The sequence below is a fragment of the Phyllobates terribilis genome, unplaced genomic scaffold (assembly GCF_046119375.1).
Source record: "Phyllobates terribilis strain yellow unplaced genomic scaffold, ASM4611937v1 Scaffold_253__1_contigs__length_2831437, whole genome shotgun sequence".
NCBI classification, from domain to species: Eukaryota; Metazoa; Chordata; class Amphibia; order Anura; family Dendrobatidae; genus Phyllobates; species Phyllobates terribilis.
The window spans coordinates 1,074,469-1,090,040 of NW_027363013.1; positions in this window are offsets into that span (position 1 = coordinate 1,074,469).

The following is a 15,572-nucleotide window of genomic DNA, read 5'->3' on the forward strand; positions in this document are numbered from 1 at the left end:
AGTGGATATTTTCACAAAAAAGTGAAATTTTCAAAAATCCAGAAAATTGGCTGAAAACGACTAAATATCAAGGACTCATTGGGCGAATCGCTCTGGAACTGTAATCGGAACGCTCACTGACATTTTCCCTATGTGAAAGTCTGATAAACGCAGGAAAAATGACTAAGTCCAAAAAAAAAAATTTTTCAACTTTTTTCAATTTTACCCCCGTGGGATATATATTCTACCCACACACATTTGGAACTCTCCTGGGGTACCCTCACACATATTATTCCCTCATTTAGTGGATATTTTCACAAAAAAGTGAAATTTTCAAAAATCCAGAAAATTGGCTGAAAACGACTAAATATCAAGTACTCATTGGGCGAATCGCTCTGGAACTGAAATCGGAATGCTCAGTGACATTTTCCCTATGTGAAAGTCTGATAAACGCAGGAAAAATGACTAAGTCCAAAAAAAAAAATTTTTCAACTTTTTTCAATTTTACCCCCGTGGGATATATATTCTACCCACACACATTTGGAACTCTACTGGGGTACCCTCACACATATTATTCCCTCATTTAGTGGATATTTGAACAAAAAAGTGAAATTTTCAAAAATCCAGAAAATTGGCTGAAAACGACTAAATATCAAGTACTCATTGGGCGAATCGCTCTGGAACTGAAATCGGAATGCTCACTGACATTTCCCCTATCTGAAAGTCTGATGAACGCCGAAAAAATTCGTAAGTCCAAAAAAAATTTTTTTTCAACTTTTTTCAATTTTACCCCCGTGGGATATATATTCTACCCACACACATTTGGAACTCTCCTGGGGTACCCTCACACATATTATTCCCTCATTTAGTGGATATTTTCACAAAAAAGTGAAATTTTCAAAAATCCAGAAAATTGGCTGAAAACGACTAAATATCAAGTACTCATTGGGCGAATCGCTCTGGAATTGAAATCGCAACGCTCACTGACATTTCCCCTATGTGAAAGTCTGATAAACGCAGTAAAAATGACTACGTCCAAAAAAAAAAATTTTTTCAACTTTTTTCAATTTTACCCCCGTGGGATATATATTCTACCCACACACATTTGGAACTCTACTGGGGTACCCTCACACATATTATTCCCTCATTTAGTGGATATTTTCACAAAAAAGTGAAATTTTCAAAAATCCAGAAAATTGGCTGAAAACGACTAAATATCAAGTACTCATTGGGCGAATCGCTCTGGAACTGTAATCGGAACGCTCACTGACATTTTCCCTATCTGAAAGTCTGATAAACAGCGGAAAAATTACTAAGTTCAAAAAAAAATTTTTTTTAACTTGTTTCAATTTTATCCCCGTGGGATATAAATTCTACCCACACACATTTGGAACTCTCCTGGGGTACCCTCACACATATTATTCTCTCATTTAGTGGATATTTTCACAAAAAAGTGAAATTTTCAAAAATCCTGAAAATTGGCTGAAAACGACTAAATATCAAGTACTCATTGGGCGAATTGCTCTGGAACTGAAATCGGAATGCTCACTGACATTTCCCCTATGTGAAAGTCTGATAAACGCAGGAAAAATGACTAAGTCCAAAAAAAAATATTTTTCAACTTTTTTCAATTTTATCCCCGTGGGATATATATTCTACCCAGACACATTTGGAACTCTCCTGGGGTACCCTCACACATATTATGCCCTCATTTAGTGGATATTTTCACAAAAAAGTGAAATTTTCAAAAATCCAGAAAATTGGCTGAAAACGACTAAATATCAAGTACTCATTGGGCGAATCGCTCTGGAATTGAAATCGCAACGCTCACTGACATTTCCCCTATGTGAAAGTCTGATAAACGCAGTAAAAATGACTACGTCCAAAAAAAAAAATTTTTCAACTTTTTTCAATTTTACCCCCGTGGGATATATATTCTACCCACACACATTTGGAACTCTACTGGGGTACCCTCACACATATTATTCCCTCATTTAGTGGATATTTTCACAAAAAAGTGAAATTTTCAAAAATCCAGAAAATTGGCTGAAAACGACTAAATATCAAGTACTCATTGGGTGAATCGCTCTGGAACTGAAATCGGAACGCTCACTGACATTTCCCCTATGTGAAAGTCTGATAAACGCAAGAAAAATGACTAAGTCCAAAAAAAAAAATTTTTCAACTTTTTTCAATTTTACCCCCGTGGGATATATAATCTACCCACACACATTTGGAACTCTACCGGGGTACCCTCACACATATTATTCCCTCATTTAGTGGATATTTTCACAAAAAAGTGAAATTTTCAAAAATCCAGAAAATTGGCTGAAAACGACTAAATATCAAGGACTCATTGGGCGAATCGCTCTGGAACTGTAATCGGAACGCTCACTGACATTTTCCCTATGTGAAAGTCTGATAAACGCAGGAAAAATGACTAAGTCCAAAAAAAAAAATTTTTCAACTTTTTTCAATTTTACCCCCGTGGGATATATATTCTACCCACACACATTTGGAACTCTCCTGGGGTACCCTCACACATATTATTCTATCATTTAGTGAATATTTTCACAAAAAAGTGAAATTTTCAAAAATCCAGAAAATTGGCTGAAAACGACTAAATATCAAGTACTCATTGGGCGAATCGCTCTGGAACTGAAATCTGAATGCTCACTGACATTTCCCCTATCTGAAAGTCTGATGAACGCCGGAAAAATTCGTAAGTCCAAAAAAAAATTTTTTTCAACTTTTTTCAATTTTACCCCCGTGGGATATATATTCTACCCACACACATTTGGAACTCTCCTGGGGTACCCTCACACATATTATTCCCTCATTTAGTGGATATTTTCACAAAAAAGTGAAATTTTCAAAAATCCAGAAAATTGGCTGAAAACGACTAAATATCAAGTACTCATTGGGCGAATCGCTCTGGAACTGAAATCGGAACGCTCACTGAGATTTTCCCTATGTGAAAGTCTGATAAACGCAGGAAAAATGACTAAGTCCAAAAAAAAAAATTTTTCAACTTTTTTCAATTTTACCCCCGTGGGACATATATTCTACCCACACATTTGGAACTCTACTGGGGTACCCTCACACATATTATTCCCTCATTTAGTGGATATTTGAACAAAAAAGTGAAATTTTCAAAAATCCAGAAAATTGGCTGAAAACGACTAAATATCAAGTACTCATTGGGCGAATCGCTCTGGAATTGAAATCGCAACGCTCACTGACATTTCCCCTATGTGAAAGTCTGATAAACGCAGTAAAAATGACTACGTCCAAAAAAAAAAATTTTTTCAACTTTTTTCAATTTTACCCCCGTGGGATATATATTCTACCCACACACATTTGGAACTCTACTGGGGTACCCTCACACATATTATTCCCTCATTTAGTGGATATTTTCACAAAAAAGTGAAATTTTCAAAAATCCAGAAAATTGGCTGAAAACGACTAAATATCAAGTACTCATTGGGCGAATCGCTCTGGAACTGAAATCGGAACGCTCACTGACATTTCCCCTATCTGAAAGTGTGATAAATGCCGGAAAAATTACTAAGTCCAAAAAAAAATTTTTTTCAACTTTTTTCAATTTTACTTCCGTGGGAAATATATTCTACCCACACACATTTGGAACTCTCCCGGGGTACCCTCACACATATTATTCAGTCATTTAGTGGATATTTTCACAAAAAAGTGAAATTTTCAAAAATCCAGAAAATTGGATGAAAACGACTAAATATCAAGGACTCATTGGGCGAATCGCTCTGGAACTGAAATCGGAATGCTCACTGACATTTCCCCTATCTGAAAGTCTGATAAATGCCGGAAAAATTACTAAGTCCAAAAAATTTTTTTTTTTAACTTTTTTCAATTTTACCCCCGTGGGATATATATTCTACCCACACACATTTGGAACTCTCCTGGGGTACCCTCACACATATTATTCCCTCATTTAGTGGATGTTTTCACAAAAAAGTGAAACTTTCAAAAATCCAGAAAATTGGCTGAAAACGACTAAATATCAAGGACTCATTGGCCAAATCGCTCTGGAACTGAAATCGGAATGCTCACTGACATTTCCCCTATCTGAAAGTCTGATAAACGCAGGAAAAATAACTAAGTCCAAAAAAAAATTTTTCAACTTTTTTCAATTTTATCCCCGTGGGATATATATTCTACCCACACACATTTGGAACTCTCCTGGGGTACCCTCACACATATTATTCTCTCATTTAGTGGATATTTTCACAAAAAAGTGAAATTTTCAAAAATCCAGAAAATTGGCTGAAAACGACTAAATATCAAGGAGTCATTGGGCAAATCACTCTGGAACTGAAATCTGAACGCTCACTGACATTTCCCCTATCTGAAAGTCTGATAAATGCTGGAAAAATTACTAAGTCCAAAAAAAAATTTTTTTCAACTTTTTTCAATTTTACCCCCGTGGTATATATATTCTACCCACACACATTTGGAACTCTCCTGGGGTACCCTGACACATATTATTCAGTCATTTAGTGGATATTTTCACAAAAAAGTGAAATTTTCAAAAATCCAGAAAATTGGATGAAAACGACTAAATATCAAGGACTCATTGGGCGAATCGCTCTGGAACTGAAATCTGAACGATCACTGACCTTTCCCCTATCTGAAAGTCTGATAAATGCCGGAAAAATTACTAAGTCCAAAAAAAATTTTTTTTCAACTTTTTTAAATTTTACCCCTGTGGGATATATATTCTACCCACACACATTTGGAACTCTCCTGGGGTACCCTCACACATATTATTCTCTCATTTAGTGGATATTTTCACAAAAAAGTGAAATTTTCAAAAATCCAGAAAATTGGCTGAAAACGACTAAATATCAAGGAGTCATTGGGCAAATCACTCTGGAACTGAAATCTGAACACTCACTGACATTTCCCCTATCTGAAAGTCTGATAAATGCCGGAAAAATTACTAAGTCCAAAAAAATTTTTTTTTAAACTTTTTTCAATTTTACCCCCGTGGGATATATATTCTACCCACACACATTTGGAACGCTCCTGGGGTACCCTCACACATATTATTCTCTCATTTAGTGAATATTTTCACAAAAAAGTGAAATTTTCAAAAATCCAGAAAATTGGCTGAAAATGACTAAATATCAAGGACTCATTGGGCGAATCGCTCTGAAACTGAAATCTGAACGCACACTGACATTTCCCCTATCTGAAAGTCTGATAAATGCTGGAAAAATTACTAAGTCCAAAAAAAAATTTTTTTCAACTTTTTTCAATTTTACCCCCGTGGGATATATATTCTACCCACACACATTTGGAACTCTCCCGGGGTACCCTCACACATATTATTCAGTCATTTAGTGGATATTTTCACAAAAAAGTGAAATTTTCAAAAATCCAGAAAATTGGATGAAAACGACTAAATATCAAGGACTCATTGGGCGAATCGCTCTGGAACTGAAATCGGAATGCTCACTGACATTTCCCCTATCTGAAAGTCTGATAAATGCCGGAAAAATTACTAAGTCCAAAAAATTTTTTTTTTTAACTTTTTTCAATTTTACCCCCGTGGGATATATATTCTACCCACACACATTTGGAACTCTCCTGGGGTACCCTCACACATATTATTCCCTCATTTAGTGGATGTTTTCACAAAAAAGTGAAACTTTCAAAAATCCAGAAAATTGGCTGAAAACGACTAAATATCAAGGACTCATTGGCCAAATCGCTCTGGAACTGAAATCGGAATGCTCACTGACATTTCCCCTATCTGAAAGTCTGATAAACGCAGGAAAAATAACTAAGTCCAAAAAAAAATTTTTCAACTTTTTTCAATTTTATCCCCGTGGGATATATATTCTACCCACACACATTTGGAACTCTCCTGGGGTACCCTCACACATATTATTCTCTCATTTAGTGGATATTTTCACAAAAAAGTGAAATTTTCAAAAATCCAGAAAATTGGCTGAAAACGACTAAATATCAAGGAGTCATTGGGCAAATCACTCTGGAACTGAAATCTGAACGCTCACTGACATTTCCCCTATCTGAAAGTCTGATAAATGCTGGAAAAATTACTAAGTCCAAAAAAAAATTTTTTTCAACTTTTTTCAATTTTACCCCCGTGGTATATATATTCTACCCACACACATTTGGAACTCTCCTGGGGTACCCTGACACATATTATTCAGTCATTTAGTGGATATTTTCACAAAAAAGTGAAATTTTCAAAAATCCAGAAAATTGGATGAAAACGACTAAATATCAAGGACTCATTGGGCGAATCGCTCTGGAACTGAAATCTGAACGATCACTGACCTTTCCCCTATCTGAAAGTCTGATAAATGCCGGAAAAATTACTAAGTCCAAAAAAAATTTTTTTTCAACTTTTTTAAATTTTACCCCTGTGGGATATATATTCTACCCACACACATTTGGAACTCTCCTGGGGTACCCTCACACATATTATGCCCTCATTTAGTGGATATTTTCACAAAAAAAGTGAAATTTTCAAAAATCCAGAAAATTGGCTGAAAACGACTAAATATCAAGGACTCATTGGGCGAATCGCTCTGGAACTGAAATCTGAACGCTCACTGACTTTTCCCCTATCTGAAAGTCTGATAAATGGCGGAAAAAAAAAAAAAAATTTAAAACTTTTTTCAATTTTACCCCCGTGGGATATATATTCTACCCACACACATTTGGAACTCTCCTGGGGTACCCTCACACATATTATTCTCTCATTTAGTGGATATCTTCACAAAAAAGTGAAATTTTCAAAAATCCAGAAAATTGGCTGAAAACGACTAAATATCAAGGACTCATTGGGCGAATCGCTCTGGAACTGAAATCTGAACGCTCACTGACTTTTCCCCTATCTGAAAGTCTGATAAATGGCGGAAAAAAAAAATTTTTTTTTCAACTTTTTTCAATTTTACCCCCGTGGGATATATATTCTACCCACACACATTTGGAACGCTCCTGGGGTACCCTCACACATATTATTCTCTCATTTAGTGAATATTTTCACAAAAAAGTGAAATTTTCAAAAAATCCAGAAAATTGGCTGAAAACGACTAAATATCAAGGACTCATTGGGCGAATCGCTCTGGAACTGAAATCTGAATGCTCACTGACATTTCCCCTATCTGAAAGTCTGATAAATGCCGGAAAAATTACTAAGTCCAAAAAAAAATTTTTTTCAACTTTTTTCAATTTTACCCCCGTGGGATATATATTCTACCCACACACATTTGGAACTCTCCTGTGGTACCCTCACACATATTATTCTCTCATTTAGTGGATATTTTCACAAAAAAGTGAAATTTTCAAAAATCCAGAAAATTGGCTGAAAACGACTAAATATCAAGGACTCATTGGGCGAATCGCTCTGGAACTGAAATCTGAACGCTCACTGACTTTTCCCCTATCTGAAAGTCTGATAAATGGCGGAAAAAAAAAAAATTTTTAAACTTTTTTCAATTTTACCCCCGTGGGATATATATTCTACCCACACACATTTGGAACTCTCCTGGGGTACCCTCACACATATTATTCTCTCATTTAGTGGATATCTTCACAAAAAAGTGAAATTTTCAAAAATCCAGAAAATTGGCTGAAAACGACTAAATATCAAGGACTCAATGGGCGAATCGTTCTGGAACTGAAATCGGAACGCTCACTGACATTTCCCCTATGTGAAAGTCTGATAAACGGAGGAAAAATGACTAAGTCCAAAAAAAAAATTTTTTCAACTTTTTTCAATTTTACCCCCGTGGGATATATATTCTACCCACACACATTTGGAACTCTCCTGCGGTACCCTCACACATATTATGCCCTCATTTAGTGGATATTTTCACAAAAAAGTGAAATTTTCAAAAATCCAGAAAATTGGCTGAAAACGACTAAATATCAAGGACTCATTGGGCGAATCGCTCTGGAACTGAAATCAGAACACTCACTGACCTTTCCCCTATCTGAAAGTCTGATAAATGAGGAAAAATTACTAAGTCCAAAAAAATTTTTTTTTAAACTTTTTTCAATTTTACCCTTGTGGGATATATATTCTACCCACACACATTTGGAACTCTCCTGGGGTACCCTCACACATATTATTCTCTCATTTAGTGGATATTTTCACAAAAAAGTGAAATTTTCAAAAATCCAGAAAATTGGCTGAAAATGACTAAATATCAAGGACTCATTGGGCGAATCGCTCTGGAACTGAAATCGGAACGCTCACTGACATTTCCCCTATCTGAAAGTCTGATGAACGCCAGAAAAATAACTAAGTCCAAAAAAAATTTTTTTTAAACTTTTTTCAATTTTTACCCCCGTGGGATATATATTCTACCCACACACATTTGTAACTCTCCTGGGGTACCCTCACACATATTATTCTCTAATTTAGTGGATATTTTCACAAAAAAGTGAAATTTTCAAAAATCCAGAAAATTGGCTGAAAACGACTAAATATCAAGGACTCATTGGGCGAATCGCTCTGGAACTGAAATCTGAACGCTCACTGACCTTTCCCCTATCTGAAAGTCTGATAAATGCCGGAAAAATTACTAAGTCCAAAAAAAATTTTTTTTCAACTTTTTTCAATTTTACCCCCGTGGGATATATATTCTACCCACACACATTTGGAACTCTCCTTGGGTACCCTCACACATATTATTCAGTCATTTAGTGGATATTTTCACAAAAAAAGTGAAATTTTCAAAAATCCAGAAAATTGGATGAAAACGACTAAATATCATGGACTCATTGGGCGAATCACTCTGGAACTGAAATCTGAACGCTCACTGACATTTCCCCTATCTGAAAGTCTGATAAATGCCGGAAAAATTACTAAGTCCAAAAAAAAATTTTTTATAACTTTTTTCAATTTTACCCCCGTGGGATATATATTCTACCCACACACATTTGGAACTCTTCTGGGGTACCCTCACACATATTATGCCCTCATTTAGTGGATATTTTCACAAAAAAGTGAAATTTTCAAAAATCCAGAAAATTGGCTGAAAACGACTAAATATCAAGGACTCATTGGGCGAATCGCTCTGGAACTGAAATCTGAACGCTCACTGACTTTTCCCCTATCTGAAAGTCTGATAAATGCCGGAAAAATTACTAAATGCAAAAAAATTTTCTTTTTAAACTTTTTTCAATTTTACCCTTGTGGGATATATATTCTACCCACACACATTTGGAACTCTCCTGGGGTACCCTCACACATATTATTCTCTCATTTAGTGGATGTTTTCACAAAAAAGTGAAATTTTCAAAAATCCAGAAAATTGGCTGAAAACGACTAAATATCAAGGACTCATTGGGCGAATCGCTCTGGAACTGAAATCTGTACGCTCACTGACATTTCCCCTATCTGAAAGTCTGATAAATGCCGGAAAAATTACTAAGTCCAAAAAAAATTTTTTTGAAACTTTTTTCAATTTTACCCCCGTGGGATATATATTCTACCCACACACATTTGGAACTCTCCTGGGGTACCCTCACACATATTATTCTCTCATTTAGTGGATATTTTCACAAAAAAGTGAAATTTTCAAAAATCCTGAAAATTGGCTGAAAACGACTAAATATCAAGGACTCATTGGGCGAATCGCTCTGGAACTGAAATCTGAACGCTCACTGACCTTTCCCCTATGTGAAAGTCTGATAAATGCCGGAAAAATTACTAAGTCCAAAAAAAATTTTTTTTCAACTTTTTTCAATTTTACCCCCGTGGGATATATATTCTACCCACACACATTTGGAACTATCCTGGGGTACCCTCACACATATTATTCTCTCATTTAGTGGATATTTTCACAATAAAGTGAAATTTTCAAAAATCCAGAAAATTGGGTGAAAACGACTAAATATCAAGGACTCATTGGGCTAATCGCTCTGGAACTGAAATCGGAACGCTCACTGACATTTCCCCTATGTGAAAGTCTGATAAATGCAGGAAAAATGACGAAGTCCAAAAAAAAAAAGTTTTCAACTTTTTTCAATTTTTTCCCCGTGGGATATATATTCTACCCACACACATTTGGAACACTCCTGGGGTACCCTCACACATATTATTCCCTCATTTAGTGGATATTTTCACAAAAAAGTGAAATTTTCAAAAATCCAGAAAATTGGCTGAAAACTACTAAATATCAAGGACTCATTGGGCGAATCGCTCTGGAACTGAAATCTGAATGCTCACTGACCTTTCCCCTATCTGAAAGTCTGAAAAATGCCGGAAAAATTACTAAGTCCAAAAAAAATTTTTTTTCAACTTTTTCAATTTTACCCCCGTGGGATATATATTCTAACCACACACATTTGGAACTCTCCTGGGGCACCCTCACACATATTATTCTCTCATTTAGTGGATATTTTCACAAAAAAGTGAAATTTTCAAAAATCCTGAAAATTGGCTGAAAACGACTAAATATCAAGGACTCATTGGGCGAATCGCTCTGGAACTGAAATCTGAATGCTCACTGACCTTTCCCCTATGTGAAAGTCTGATAAATGCCGGAAAAATTACTAAGTCCAAAAAAAATTTTTTTTCAACTTTTTTCAATTTTACCCCCGTGGGATATATATTCTAACCACACACATTTGGAACTCTCCTGGGGTACCCTCACACATATTATTCTCTCATTTAGTGGATATTTTCACAAAAAAGTGAAATTTTCAAAAATCCTGAAAATTGGCTGAAAACGACTAAATATCAAGGACTCATTGGGCGAATCGCTCTGGAACTGAAATCGGAACGCTCACTGACATTTCCCCTATCTGAAAGTCTGATGAACGCCAGAAAAATAACTAAGTCCAAAAAAAATTTTTTTTAAACTTTTTTCAATTTTTACCCCCGTGGGATATATATTCTACCCACACACATTTGTAACTCTCCTGGGGTACCCTCACACATATTATTCTCTCATTTAGTGGATATTTTCACAAAAAAGTGAAATTTTCAAAAATCCAGAAAATTGGCTGAAAACGACTAAATATCAAGGACTCATTGGGCGAATCGCTCTGGAACTGAAATCTGAACGCTCACTGACCTTTCCCCTATCTGAAAGTCTGATAAATGCCGGAAAAATTACTAAGTCCAAAAAAAATTTTTTTTCAACTTTTTTCAATTTTACCCCCGTGGGATATATATTCTACCCACACACATTTGGAACTCTCCTTGGGTACCCTCACACATATTATTCAGTCATTTAGTGGATATTTTCACAAAAAAAGTGAAATTTTCAAAAATCCAGAAAATTGGATGAAAACGACTAAATATCAAGGACTCATTGGGCAAATCGCTCTGGAACTGAAATAGGAATGCTCACTGACATTTCCCCTATGTGAAAGTCTGATAAATGCCGGAAAAATTACTAAGTCCAAAAAAAATTTTTTTTCAACTTTTTTCAATTTTACCCCCGTGGGATATATATTCTAACCACACACATTTGGAACTCTCCTGGGGTACCCTCACACATATTATTCTCTCATTTAGTGGATATTTTCACAAAAAAGTGAAATTTTCAAAAATCCAGAAAATTGGCTGAAAACGACTAAATATCAAGGACTCATTGGGCAAATCGCTCTGGAACTGAAATAGGAATGCTCACTGACATTTCCCCTATCTGAAAATCTGATGAACGCCGGAAAAATAACTAAGTCCAAAAAAAAAATTTTTCAACTTTTTTCAATTTTACCCCCGTGGGATTTATATTCTACCCACACACATTTGGAGCTCTCCTGGGGTACCCTCACACATATTATTCTCTCATTTAGTGGATATTTTCACAAAAAAGTGAAATTTTCAAAAATCCAGAAAATTGGCTGAAAACGACTAAATATCAAGGACTCAATGGGCGAATCGCTCTGGAACTGAAATCTGAACGCTCACTGACATTTCCCCTATCTGAAAGTCTGATAAATGCCGGAAAAATTACTAAGTCCAAAAAAATTTTTTTTTAAACTTTTTTCAATTTTACCCCCGTGGGATATATATTCTACCCACACACATTTGGAACTCTCCTGGGGTACCCTCACACATATTATTCTCTCATTTAGTGGATATTTTCACAAAAAAGTGAAATTTTCAAAAATCCAGAAAATTGGCTGAAAACGACTAAATATCAAGGACTCTTTGGGCGAATCGCTCTGGAACTGAAATCGGAATGCTCACTGACATTTCCCCTATGTGAAAGTCTGATAAACGCAGGCAAAATGAATAAGTCCCAAAAAAAAATTTTTTCAACTTTTTTCAATTTTTTCCCCGTGGGATATATATTCTACCCACACACATTTGGAACTCTCCTGGGGTACCCTCACACATATTATGCCCTCATTTAGTGGATATTTTCACAAAAAAGTGAAATTTTCAAAAATCCAGAAAATTGGCTGAAAACGACTAAATATCAAGGACTCATTGGGCGAATCACTCTGGAACTGAAATCTGAACGCTCACTGACTTTACCCCTATCTGAAAGTCTGATAAATGCCGGAAAAATTACTAAGTCCCAAAAAAAATTTTTTTAAACTTTTTTCAATTTTACCCCCGTGGGATTTATATTCTACCCACACACATTTGGAACTCTCCTGGGGTACCCTCACACATATTATTCTCTCATTTAGTGAATATTTTCACAAAAAAGTGAAATTTTCAAAAATCCAGAAAATTGGCTGAAAACGACTAAATATCAAGGACTCATTGGGCGAATCGCTCTGGAACTGAAATCTGAACGCTCACTGACATTTCCCCTATCTGCAAGTCTGATGAATGCCGGAAAAATTACTAAGTCCAAAACAAATTTTTTTTAAACTTTTTTCAATTTTTACCCCCGTGGGATATATATTCTACCCACACACATTTGTAACTCTCCTGGGGTACCCTCACACATATTATTCTCTCATTTAGTGGATATTTTCACAAAAAAGTGAAATTTTCAAAAATCCAGAAAATTGGCTGAAAACGACTAAATATCAAGGACTCATTGGGCGAATCGCTCTGGAACTGAAATCTGAACGCTCACTGACCTTTCCCCTATCTGAAAGTCTGATAAATGCCGGAAAAATTACTAAGTCCAAAAAAAAATTTTTTTCAACTTTTTTCAATTTTACCCCCGTGGGATATATATTCTACCCACACACATTTGGAACTCTCCTGTGGTACCCTCACACATATTATTCTCTCATTTAGTGGATATTTTCACAAAAAAGTGAAATTTTCAAAAATCCAGAAAATTGGCTGAAAACGACTAAATATCAAGGACTCATTGGGCGAATCGCTCTGGAACTGAAATCTGAACGCTCACTGACTTTTCCCCTATCTGAAAGTCTGATAAATGGCGGAAAAAAAAAAATTTTTTAAACTTTTTTCAATTTTACCCCCGTGGGATATATATTCTACCCACACACATTTGTAACTCTCCTGGGGTACCCTCACACATATTATTCTCTCATTTAGTGGATATTTTCACAAAAAAGTGAAATTTTCAAAAATCCAGAAAATTGGCTGAAAACGACTAAATATCAAGGAATCATTGGGCGAATCGCTGTGGAACTGAAATCTGAACGCTCACTGACCTTTCCCCTATCTGAAAGTCTGATAAATGCCGGAAAAATTACTAAGTCCAAAAAAAATTTTTTTTCAACTTTTTTCAATTTTACCCCCGTGGGATATATATTCTACCCACACACATTTGGAACTCTCCTTGGGTACCCTCACACATATTATTCAGTCATTTAGTGGATATTTTCACAAAAAAAGTGAAATTTTCAAAAATCCAGAAAATTGGATGAAAACGACTAAATATCATGGACTCATTGGGCGAATCACTCTGGAACTGAAATCTGAACGCTCACTGACATTTCCCCTATCTGAAAGTCTGATAAATGCCGGAAAAATTACTAAGTCCAAAAAAAAATTTTTTATAACTTTTTTCAATTTTACCCCCGTGGGATATATATTCTACCCACACACATTTGGAACTCTTCTGGGGTACCCTCACACATATTATGCCCTCATTTAGTGGATATTTTCACAAAAAAGTGAAATTTTCAAAAATCCAGAAAATTGGCTGAAAACGACTAAATATCAAGGACTCATTGGGCGAATCGCTCTGGAACTGAAATCTGAACGCTCACTGACTTTTCCCCTATCTGAAAGTCTGATAAATGCCGGAAAAATTACTAAATGCAAAAAAATTTTCTTTTTAAACTTTTTTCAATTTTACCCTTGTGGGATATATATTCTACCCACACACATTTGGAACTCTCCTGGGGTACCCTCACACATATTATTCTCTCATTTAGTGGATGTTTTCACAAAAAAGTGAAATTTTCAAAAATCCAGAAAATTGGCTGAAAACGACTAAATATCAAGGACTCATTGGGCGAATCGCTCTGGAACTGAAATCTGTACGCTCACTGACATTTCCCCTATCTGAAAGTCTGATAAATGCCGGAAAAATTACTAAGTCCAAAAAAAATTTTTTTGAAACTTTTTTCAATTTTACCCCCGTGGGATATATATTCTACCCACACACATTTGGAACTCTCCTTGGGTACCCTCACACATATTATTCTCTCATTTAGTGGATATTTTCACAAAAAAGTGAAATTTTCAAAAATCCTGAAAATTGGCTGAAAACGACTAAATATCAAGGACTCATTGGGCGAATCGCTCTGGAACTGAAATCTGAATGCTCACTGACCTTTCCCCTATGTGAAAGTCTGATAAATGCCGGAAAAATTACTAAGTCCAAAAAAAATTTTTTTTCAACTTTTTTCAATTTTACCCCCGTGGGATATATATTCTACCCACACACATTTGGAACTATCCTGGGGTACCCTCACACATATTATTCTCTCATTTAGTGGATATTTTCACAATAAAGTGAAATTTTCAAAAATCCAGAAAATTGGCTGAAAACGACTAAATATCAAGGACTCATTGGGCTAATCGCTCTGGAACTGAAATCGGAACGCTCACTGACATTTCCCCTATGTGAAAGTCTGATAAATGCAGGAAAAATGACGAAGTCCAAAAAAAAAAAGTTTTCAACTTTTTTCAATTTTTTCCCCGTGGGATATATATTCTACCCACACACATTTGGAACACTCCTGGGGTACCCTCACACATATTATTCCCTCATTTAGTGGATATTTTCACAAAAAAGTGAAATTTTCAAAAATCCAGAAAATTGGCTGAAAACTACTAAATATCAAGGACTCATTGGGCGAATCGCTCTGGAACTGAAATCTGAATGCTCACTGACCTTTCCCCTATCTGAAAGTCTGAAAAATGCCGGAAAAATTACTAAGTCCAAAAAAAATTTTTTTTCAACTTTTTTCAATTTTACCCCCGTGGGATATATATTCTAACCACACACATTTGGAACTCTCCTGGGGTACCCTCACACATATTATTCTCTCATTTAGTGGATATTTTCACAAAAAAGTGAAATTTTCAAAAATCCTGAAAATTGGCTGAAAACGACTAAATATCAAGGACTCATTGGGCGAATCGCTCTGGAACTGAAATCTGAATGCTC